The following is a 10,470-nucleotide window of genomic DNA, read 5'->3' as shown; positions in this document are numbered from 1 at the left end:
AGACCTTCGTCGTCCCCGCTGACGGACGCTTTCGAGCCTCCGACCGGCGCGACGAAGAACGGGAAGCGGAAAGTTTCGGCTGAAAGCAAAAGCCCGGCTAGGAAGCAAACGCCGCCTTACCTGAGGAGAGCTCCCTCTCCGCCCCTTGAAACGGGCGGGGACGGGCACGCCAGCCGAGTCCCGAGAGGCGAGCCGGCGGCGGGTGGGTGCGGGCGCAGGTGCCAGGCGAAGGTCGTCGGGGTCCTCGAGGCGCCCTCGGGACCCTAACACGCAGGAGACAAACGCTCTCCAGCCGCCCAAAGGGGCGGAATCGCTCCCGGCGAGAGCCCGGTGAAAAACGAGAGCCCGGTCTGCTCCGGGGGACGCGCGAGAGACGCCTCTGCAGGCAGAGCAGGCGCTTGCGCTCTCCCGGGATACGTTCCCGACTCCCGCACCACCCAGACCTACCCTCTCGTGAGCCGGAGGAACTCGGGAGCCACGCGGCGGCTCGGAGAAATCCCTTCGCTTATCGCTACGGCGGGAGATCGGCAGCTCCCTGTGGGGAAGAGCGCGAGCGTGTTTTTTAAATACGGGGCGGGCCGGCCGGCCTTCTCTTTAGCTTCCCCGCTAGGCGGACGGCCCGAAGGCAGCGGCGGGGGGGGGGCGCGTGTGTGACGACGGCAGAAGGCAGCGAGGGAAGAGCTCCTTACCGGAGCGAGCTCACCGTAACCCCGGCTTCTGAGACCGACTTAGAGGAACCCTCGCGAAGAAAGGCGCAGACGGAGCCGATGCCGTGAGGCGGCGAGACGAGCCTCCTTCGGGTTCTCCGGCCCACGACGCTGTGGCGCTGCCGGGACAGACTGTTGGAGAAGCGCTTTTCCCCCTTCCCCCCCCCCGCCCGCTGGAAAAGTTTGAGGAACTGGAACGTACCGAAGAGAAGCCAGCCGTGAGAATCTCCAAGCCGGACGCTAGCTTACGCTGCTCCACAGAACTGCCCTCGGCGCGGAGGGGCCGCCTGCACCTGGGGCTGGGGGCATGAGGAAGAAGAGAGCTCAGGGCTATTCCTCCCGACAGCGGCTCTCGGGCGGAGAAGGCTGCGGTCGCTCTCCCGACGGCCTCCGGCACCAAGCACTGGACACACACACCCACCCACCACCACCACCACACACCACCCCCCCCCCAACCGGAGCACGGAGGACCGGGGGAGGCTTCCCTTCAGGGCACGCTCTAACGGCCGGGATCGTGGGGGTCTTACGCGCGCCGAGCCCTCCGGGGGAGACGGCGGGGCTCTCGACGGCGCCCTGCCGGCGAAGGGAGCGGTTCCCCCCCTTGGCCTCGGGCCGCCGGGGCCTTACCTTACCGTCCTCTCGGCAGTTCTCACCCTTCCCGCCGACGGCGGACGTTTCTCAGGAGGGCGGCCCGGCTCTCCGGCAGCCCCTGCCCGGGCACACGGCCCTGGCGGCGGCGGCGGCTGCTGCTGCTGCTTTCCCAGGGACGGGGTTTCGACCGGCAGAAGAGCCGAGCGGCCGCGCCCGCAGGCGGGCACGGGTGGCAGCCGGACATCGGCGCGGCCGACCCGGCGGGCTGTAACAGAGAAGGCGACGTTAGCGAGAGCGTTACGGGGCCTTTTCGCTTCGCGCAAGCGCGCTCTCATCCCCCGGCAGGCCCCCGGAACCGAACCCCTCGCCTGCCGCCGCACGCGCTCGGGCACGCACCTGCGCGCACGCGGCCACCGCCCACCGCGTGCCCACGGACGCGGGCCTGCCCCGGCAGGCCCCCCAGCCCGAACCCCCCCGTCTGCCGCCGCACCCCCCAACAGCCCCCCCCCTCCCCGAACTCCTCGCGCGCGGCAGAGGCAGGTACGCGCGCACGCAAAGCAAAGAGCGGAAATCCCCCCCCGCCGACCCCCCTCGCCCCCCCCACCAGCCCGAACCCCCCCCCGTCTGCCGCCGCACCCCCCAACAGCCCCCCCCTCCCCGAACTCCTCGCGCGCGGCAGAGGCAGACGCGCGCGCGCGCAGAGAGCGAAACTCGCCCCCCCACCGGCCCCCCTCTTGCCCTCAAGCCGCCCCCCCACCCCCACCCCCGTCCACCGCCCGCTTCACGGCGAATCCGGCCACCCGCTCCTCCTCCCGCCCGCAGGTTTCGCCGCTCCCGGGGAAAGACGACGGGAGACTTTAGGACCCAGCGGAGCCCCCGCCGGCTCCGCGCCCCGGCGGGAGAAGGGAATCCCGGCGGCAGAGGCAGAAACGCGCGCACGCAGAGAGAAACACGCTCCCGCCGACCCCCTCCCCACCCCCCCACCCAGCCCGAACCCCCCCCGTCTGCCGCCGCACCCCCCAACAGCCCCCCCCTCCCCGAACTCCTCGCGCGCGGCAGAGGCAGACATGCGCGCACGCAAAGCAAAGAGCGGAAATCCCCCCCCCGCCGACCCCCCTCGCCCCCCCCCACCAGCCCGAACCCCCCCCCGTCTGCCGCCGCACCCCCCAACAGCCCCCCCCTCCCCGAACTCCTCGCGCGCGGCAGAGGCAGACGCGCGCGCGCGCGCAGAGAGCGAAACTCGCCCCCCCACCGGCCCCCCTCTTGCCCTCAAGCCGCCCCCCCACCCCCGTCCACCGCCCGCTTCACGGCGAATCCGGCCACCCGCTCCTCCTCCCGCCCGCAGGTTTCGCCGCTCCCGGGGAAAGACGACGGGAGACTTTAGGACCCAGCGGAGCCCCCGCCGGCTCCGCGCCCCGGCGGGAGAGGGGAATCCCGGCGGCGCGACCGGTCTCTGACCCCGGCTGCCGAGTCTCTACCCCGCCCTGCCCGTGCCCCGGCTCCCGCCCTGCTTTCTCGGGCGGCGGGGACGGCCGGTCGCTCCTTCAGCCCGCCCGCCCGCCCCTGCCGCGGGTTGCCAACCGACAGAAGGAAGGAAGGAAAAGAACCGCAACCGAGCCAAGCGGGAATTTTCTCCGAAAAGAGAGACCGCGCCCCGCACGCCCTCTCCCCTGCCTACCTCTGCGCCGGGCTCCCCGCCTGCTCGCCGAGCGCTCTCGCCTGCTGCCGCAGCGGCATCCCCTCCTTTCCCTTCCCTGCCTTTGGCGCCAATGAGCCCGCGACCGTTAGCGCGGCGGGAACCCCCGCCTTTCAACCGCGGGCGGGGGGTGGGGGGGACACGCGCGCATGCGCAGGGCGCGCAGCTGCGGGCCCACCCCCCGCTCCCCCGCCCCGCTGCTCCGCGGAGGGGGGGAAGGGGAGAAGGGGGAAAATGACGGCGAGGGGGAAAATCTCCCCCATCCCGCCGCGCGTACACCCACAACCCCCTCCCCCCCCGCAAAGACCTCACACAGCCCCCCTCTCCCCCCCGCCCGCAGCCCCCCGAGCCAAAACCGAGCGGAACGGAAAAGCCCACCGCGAGAGGCGAAAGCCGGCGAGCGCCCGGCGGCGCCGGCACCCGCCGCCGGATCGGGGCCGCCGGTCCCCGAGTCCGCCGGCGGCCGGCGAGCTCGCGTCGCGGCGGGGCGCCGGGCGGCTCGCGGCGGGGGCCGCCGGCTCTCGCCGACCCCGGCGGCCGGGGAGGCAAAGCGGCGGGGGGAAAAGCACCCGCCCCGGCACCCCCGCCCCACCGCGCGCGCCCACACGCGCAGCCCCCCCAACGCCCTCAGCCCCCCCACGCCCCCCCTCGCAGCCCCCCGAGCCAAAACCGAGCGGAACGGAAAAGCCCACCGCGAGAGGCGAAAGCCGGCGAGCGCCCGGCGGCGCCGGCACCCGCCGCCGGATCGGGGCCGCCGGTCCCCGAGTCCGCCGGCGGCCGGCGAGCTCGCGTCGCGGCGGGGCGCCGGGCGGCTCGCGGCGGGGGCCGCCGGCTCTCGCCGACCCCGGCGGCCGGGGAGGCAAAGCGGCGGGGGAAAAGCACCCGCCCCGGCACCCCCGCCCCACCGCGCGCGCCCACACGCGCAGCCCCCCCAACGCCCTCAGCCCCCCCACGCCCCCCCTCGCAGCCCCCCGAGCCAAAACCGAGCGGAACGGAAAAGCCCACCGCGAGAGGCGAAAGCCGGCGAGCGCCCGGCGGCGCCGGCACCCGCCGCCGGATCGGGGCCGCCGGTCCCCGAGTCCGCCGGCGGCCGGCGAGCTCGCGTCGCGGCGGGGCGCCGGGCGGCTCGCGGCGGGGGCCGCCGGCTCTCGCCGATCCCGGCGGCCGGGGAGCGAAATAGGCGTCCAGAGTCTGCTCAGGCAGACTTGCCGCCAGCAGCGGCGTCGGGGAAAATAAACAGATTATTATTTAACAACTGGTAATTCATCATCATAAGGAGCAATAAACCGACCGTAACAGTAATAGTAATAAGAGCAACAATAACGACTATTAAAAAAAAAAAAAATCACAACTGTTCCGCGCCCCTCCTCTTCCCCCCTCTCCCCGCCGCTCCGGGAGATCCGGGTGAGGGTTGCCCCTGTATTAGAGACGCCCGAATCTTGAAATAGGCGAAGGGGGGAGAAAATTAAAGAGCCAAAAAAAAAAAAAATCGAACACCCCCCCCCCAGCTCGGTCTGCTGTATCCCCATCAGGGCGTACCCAGTACCGGAAACGCTTGACTCTTTAAATCGGGGGACGAGGGCGAGAACGATAGTTAAGGAAAAAAAAAACCCACACGGTATAAATAATCCCCCCCCCACCCGCCCCCCCCGTAATCCTTCCACCCTGGGAGAACCGGGATACGGCAGCCGCGCCGTCCCGGTCCGGGTGGGTCTACCCGCCTCGGCAGCCGGCTGCCAGGTCTACCCACCTCCGGGACCGGTCCGGGCGTCCAGGTCTACCCGCCTCGGCAGCCGGCTGCCAGGTCTACCCACCTCCGGGACCGGTCCGGGCTGCCAGGTCTACCCGCCTCCGGGACCGGTCCGGGCTGCCAGGTCTACCCGCCTCGGCAGCCGGCTGCCAGGTCTACCCGCCTCCGGGACCGGTCCGGGCGTCCAGGTCTACCCGCCTCCGGTCCGGGCTGCCAGGTCTAGCCACTTCCGGGACCGGTCCGGGCTGCCAGGTCTACCCGCCTCCGGGACCGGTCCGGGCTGCCAGGTCTACCCGCCTCGGCAGCCGGCTGCCAGGTCTACCCGCCTCCGGGACCGGTCGGCCAGGTCTACCCGCCTCCGGTCCGGGCGTCCAGGTCTACCCGCCTCCGGTCCGGGGTGCCAGGTCTACCCGCCTCCGGGACCGGTCCGGGCTGCCAGGTCTACCCGCCTCGGCAGCCGGCTGCCAGGTCTACCCGCCTCCGGGACCGGTCGGCCAGGTCTACCCGCCTCCGGTCCGGGCGTCCAGGTCTACCCGCCTCCGGTCCGGGGTGCCAGGTCTACCCGCCTCCGGGACCGGTCCGGGCTGCCAGGTCTACCCGCCTCGGCAGCCGGCTGCCAGGTCTACCCGCCTCCGGGACCGGTCCGGGCTGCCAAGTCTACCCGCCTCCGGTCCGGGCTGCCAGGTCTACCCGCCTCCGGGACCGGTCCGGGCGTCCAGGTCTACCCGCCTCCGGGACCGGTCGGCCAGGTCTACCCTGCTCCGGTCCGGGCTGCCAGGTCTACCCGCCTCCGGTCGGGGATGCCAGGTCTACCCGCCTCCGGTCGGGGCTGCCAGGTCTACCCGCCTCCGGGACCGGTCCGGGCTGCCAGGTCTACCCGCCTCGGCAGCCGGCTGCCAGGTCTACCCACCTCCGGGACCGGTCCGGGCGTCCAGGTCTACCCGCCTCCGGTCCGGGCGTCCAGGTCTACCCGCCTCCGGGACCGGCAGGGCTGTCCGCTTGACCCGCCTCGGCAGCCGGTCGCCAGGTCTACCTCGCTCCGGCGGCACTTGGGCGTCCAGGTCTACCCGCCTCCGGTCCGGGCTGCCAGGTCTACCCGCCTCCGGGACCGGCAGGGCTGTCCGCTTGACCCGCCTCGGCAGCCGGTCGCCAGGTCTACCTCGCTCCGGCGGCACTTGGGCGTCCAGGTCTACCCGCCTCCGGTCCGGGCGTCCAGGTCTACCCGCCTCCGGGACCGGCAGGGCTGTCCGCTTGACCCGCCTCGGCAGCCGGTCGCCAGGTCTACCTCGCTCCGGCGGGACTTGGGCGCGCTGGTCTACCCGCCTCCGGTCCGGGCGTCCAGGTCTACCCGCCTCCGGGACCGGCAGGGCTGTCCGCTTGACCCGCCTCGGCAGCCGGTCGCCAGGTCTACCTCGCTCCGGCGGGACTTGGGCGCGCTGGTCTACCCGCCTCCGGTCCGGGCTGCCAGGTCTACCCGCCTCCGGGACCGGCAGGGCTGTCCGCTTGACCCGCCTCGGCAGCCGGTCGCCAGGTCTACCTCGCTCCGGCGGGACTTGGGCGCGCTGGTCTACCCGCCTCCGGTCCGGGCTGCCAGGTCTACCCGCCTCCGGGACCGGCAGGGCTGTCCGCTTGACCCGCCTCGGCAGCCGGTCGCCAGGTCTACCTCGCTCCGGCGGGACTTAGGCGCTGTTCCGGGGTGGCGGGTAGACCTTTTGTCCCCAGCGCTACTTCCAGCAGCCGAAGGGGTCGCTGTTTTACGCTGCCTCCAGTTACGTCATCGTAAAAGTCGGCGTGGTTGGCGCTCCTCCCCGGTGGGCAGAGCCTACGTTCTTGCCGCTGTCCGGGAGCGATGAACCGTATCTCCATATTAGGGGAACGGCATAGCAGCTAGGCTCCGGAGGGGAGCTAGCGAGGCGGAGGTGGCGCCCGCGGGTCTCCCGGCGAAGTGGAGCGCTGGATCCCGCGGGGGAGGGAAGGACAAAGACCGGCAGTTGGCAGTGGCCGGCACTCGAACGCGTACGGCCGGGGAAGACGGGGCACCTTCCCCGGTCCCGGAGGGGGACCCGATGAGGACAGGGAATCCTGGCGGCATGTGCCGCAGGATTCGGCCGGGGAGCGGAGAGCCTGCCGCGGCTTTCCTCGGCTCCGGAGGGCCCCCGATGATGGGCTGGGTGAGGAGAGCGGCGCCTCACCCTTTTTCTCCGGCCCTAAGCCGGAGCCCGCCGCGGCGCGGGGGAGAGCGCGGGTGGCCGGTGCCGGTGGCCGGCCAGCCCGGGGGGGGCGGCGGGCGGAGGGTTCCCGAGCCGGCGTCGGCTCGTTCCTCCGTCCCGGAGCAGGGGTGCCGCCGAGGAGGAGAGAAGGTTGCCGGCGGGCGAGGCGGCGTCGCCTCGTCCTTTTTCCCTCCGGCCCTAAGCCGGAGCCCGCCGCGGCGCGGGGGAGAGCGCGGGTGGCCGGTGCCGGTGGCCGGCCAGCCCGGGGGGGGCGGCGGGCGGAGGGTTCCCGAGCCGGCGTCGGCTCGTTCCTCCGTCCCGGAGCAGGGGTGCCGCCGAGGAGGAGAGAAGGTTGCCGGCGGGCGAGGCGGCGTCGCCTCGTCCTTTTTCCCTCCGGCCCTAAGCCGGAGCCCGCCGCGGCGCGGGGGAGAGCGCGGGTGGCCGGTGCCGGTGGCCGGCCAGCCCGGGGGGGGCGGCGGGCGGAGGGTTCCCGAGCCGGCGTCGGCTCGTTCCTCCGTCCCGGAGCAGGGGTGCCGCCGAGGAGGAGAGAGGGTTGCCGGCGGGCGAGGCGGCGTCGCCTCGTCCTTTTTCCCTCCGGCCCTAAGCCGGAGCCCGCCGCGGCGCGGGGGAGAGCGCGGGTGGCCGGTGCCGGTGGCCGGCCAGCCCGGGGGGGGCGGCGGGTGGAGGGTTCCCGAGCCGGCGTCGGCTCCGTTCCTCCGTCCCGGAGCAGGGGTGCCGCCGAGGAGGAGAGAGGGTTGCCGGCGGGCGAGGCGGCGTCGCCTCGTCCTTTTTCCCTCCGGCCCTAAGCCGGAGCCCGCCGCGGCGCGGGGGAGAGCACGGGTGGCCGGTGCCGGTGGCCGGCCAGCCCGGGGGGGGCGGCGGGCGGAGGGTTCCCGAGCCGGCGTCGGCTCGTTCCTCCGTCCCGGAGCAGGGGTGCCGCCGAGGAGGAGAGAGGGTTGCCGGCGGGCGAGGCGGCGTCGCCTCGTCCTTTTTCCCTCCGGCCCTAAGCCGGAGCCCGCCGCGGCGCGGGGGAGAGCGCGGGTGGCCGGTGCCGGTGGCCGGCCAGCCCGGGGGGGGCGGCGGGCGGAGGGTTCCCGAGCCGGCGTCGGCTCGTTCCTCCGTCCCGGAGCAGGGGTGCCGCCGAGGAGGAGAGAGGGTTGCCGGCGGGCGAGGCGGCGTCGCCTCGTCCTTTTTCCCTCCGGCCCTAAGCCGGAGCCCGCCGCGGCGCGGGGGAGAGCGCGGGTGGCCGGTGCCGGTGGCCGGCCAGCCCGGGGGGGGCGGCGGGCGGAGGGTTCCCGAGCCGGCGTCGGCTCGTTCCTCCGTCCCGGAGCAGGGGTGCCGCCGAGGAGGAGAGAGGGTTGCCGGCGGGCGAGGCGGCGTCGCCTCGTCCTTTTTCCCTCCGGCCCTAAGCCGGAGCCCGCCGCGGCGCGGGGGAGAGCGCGGGTGGCCGGTGCCGGTGGCCGGCCAGCCCGGGGGGGGCGGCGGGCGGAGGGTTCCCGAGCCGGCGTCGGCTCCGTTCCTCCGTCCCGGAGCAGGGGTGCCGCCGAGGAGGAGAGAGGGTTGCCGGCGGGCGAGGCGGCGTCGCCTCGTCCTTTTTCCCTCCGGCCCTAAGCCGGAGCCCGCCGCGGCGCGGGGGAGAGCGCGGGTGGCCGGTGCCGGTGGCCGGCCAGCCCGGGGGGGCGGCGGGCGGAGGGTTCCCGAGCCGGCGTCGGCTCGTTCCTCCGTCCCGGAGCAGGGGTGCCGCCGAGGAGGAGAGAGGGTTGCCGGCGGGCGAGGCGGCGTCGCCTCGTCCTTTTTCCCTCCGGCCCTAAGCCGGAGCCCGCCGCGGCGCGGGGGAGAGCACGGGTGGCCGGTGCCGGTGGCCGGCCAGCCCGGGGGGGGCGGCGGGCGGAGGGTTCCCGAGCCGGCGTCGGCTCCGTTCCTCCGTCCCGGAGCAGGGGTGCCGCCGAGGAGGAGAGAGGGTTGCCGGCGGGCGAGGCGGCGTCGCCTCGTCCTTTTTCCCTCCGGCCCTAAGCCGGAGCCCGCCGCGGCGCGGGGGAGAGCGCGGGTGGCCGGTGCCGGTGGCCGGCCAGCCCGGGGGGGCGGCGGGCGGAGGGTTCCCGAGCCGGCGTCGGCTCGTTCCTCCGTCCCGGAGCAGGGGTGCCGCCGAGGAGGAGAGAGGGTTGCCGGCGGGCGAGGCGGCGTCGCCTCGTCCTTTTTCCCTCCGGCCCTAAGCCGGAGCCCGCCGCGGCGCGGGGGAGAGCGCGGGTGGCCGGTGCCGGTGGCCGGCCAGCCCGGGGGGGGCGGCGGGCGGAGGGTTCCCGAGCCGGCGTCGGCTCGTTCCTCCGTCCCGGAGCAGGGGTGCCGCCGAGGAGGAGAGAGGGTTGCCGGCGGGCGAGGCGGCGTCGCCTCGTCCTTTTTCCCTCCGGCCCTAAGCCGGAGCCCGCCGCGGCGCGGGGGAGAGCGCGGGTGGCCGGTGCCGGTGGCCGGCCAGCCCGGGGGGGGGCGGCGGGCGGAGGGTTCCCGAGCCGGCGTCGGCTCGTTCCTCCGTCCCGGAGCAGGGGTGCCGCCGAGGAGGAGAGAAGGTTGCCGGCGGGCGAGGCGGCGTCGCCTCGTCCTTTTTCCCTCCGGCCCTAAGCCGGAGCCCGCCGCGGCGGGAGGGCAGAGAGCGGAGGGTTCCCGAGCCGGCGGCGGTTCGTTCTTCCGTTCCCCGAGGTGCCGGTGAGGAGGGTGTCGGCGGGCGAGGCGGCGTCGCCTCGCCCTTTCCTCCGGCACGGGCCGTACGTGGGGGGGCCCGTGGAGTCTGGCCCGCCCTGGCTTCCCTCGTTCCCGGAGGGCTCGGAGCGAGGGTCCGCAGGGCTCTCGCAGCTTTTTTTCGGTGTCCGAGTTTTGCTTTTACCGGTTTTTTTTTCCGTTTCCGCTGTTTTTTTCTCTGTACCCTTTGCTCTCCTTCCCCGGGGTAAGCGACCGCCCGCGGGGAGGGGCAAGACCGGCGGCCGGCGGCGGTCGTCCGGCACTCTGGAACGCTGAAAGGCGACCGGGGGAGTCAAGCCTGCCGCGGCTTCGCCCCGGTCGGTCCTGTCGCTGTCGCTGAAGGGAATCGTGCGGAGCCGGGGGGGTGGCGGCACCCCCCGCTCGTTTCACTGATCCAGACCCGCAGGCAGCGCCCGCTGAGGCGTTCACCCCGGGCGCGTCGGAGAGGCTCCGCGGCGGGCCGGTTCTGCCGGTGTTCAGGCCGTCGGAGCACCTCTCGCGGACGTTGCCTTCTCGCTCGCACGCAGGGCCCCGCGTCTTGCCGTCCGCCCCCCGGGCGGCGGCGGTCGCGCGTGGCCGTCGGCTGGCTCGAGACCGTGGCCGCGCGGCCTCGGCTTCCTTCGCTCTCCTCTCCCCCTTTCCCCCGTTACCGATCGATGAGGCCTTTCGGGTCGCGTCGGAGAGGGCCCTCGGCGGGCCGGCTCTTCCGTGCTCTCCGTAATAGGGAGCCACGGGGGTGTCCGGTGTTCAGGCAGGGTGGTCTCCTTTCCAATTCGCTTCCCG

Source organism: Numenius arquata, unplaced genomic scaffold (assembly GCF_964106895.1).
Source record: "Numenius arquata unplaced genomic scaffold, bNumArq3.hap1.1 HAP1_SCAFFOLD_557, whole genome shotgun sequence".
Lineage (NCBI taxonomy): Eukaryota > Metazoa > Chordata > Aves > Charadriiformes > Scolopacidae > Numenius > Numenius arquata.
This window is presented reverse-complemented; position numbering follows the sequence as displayed.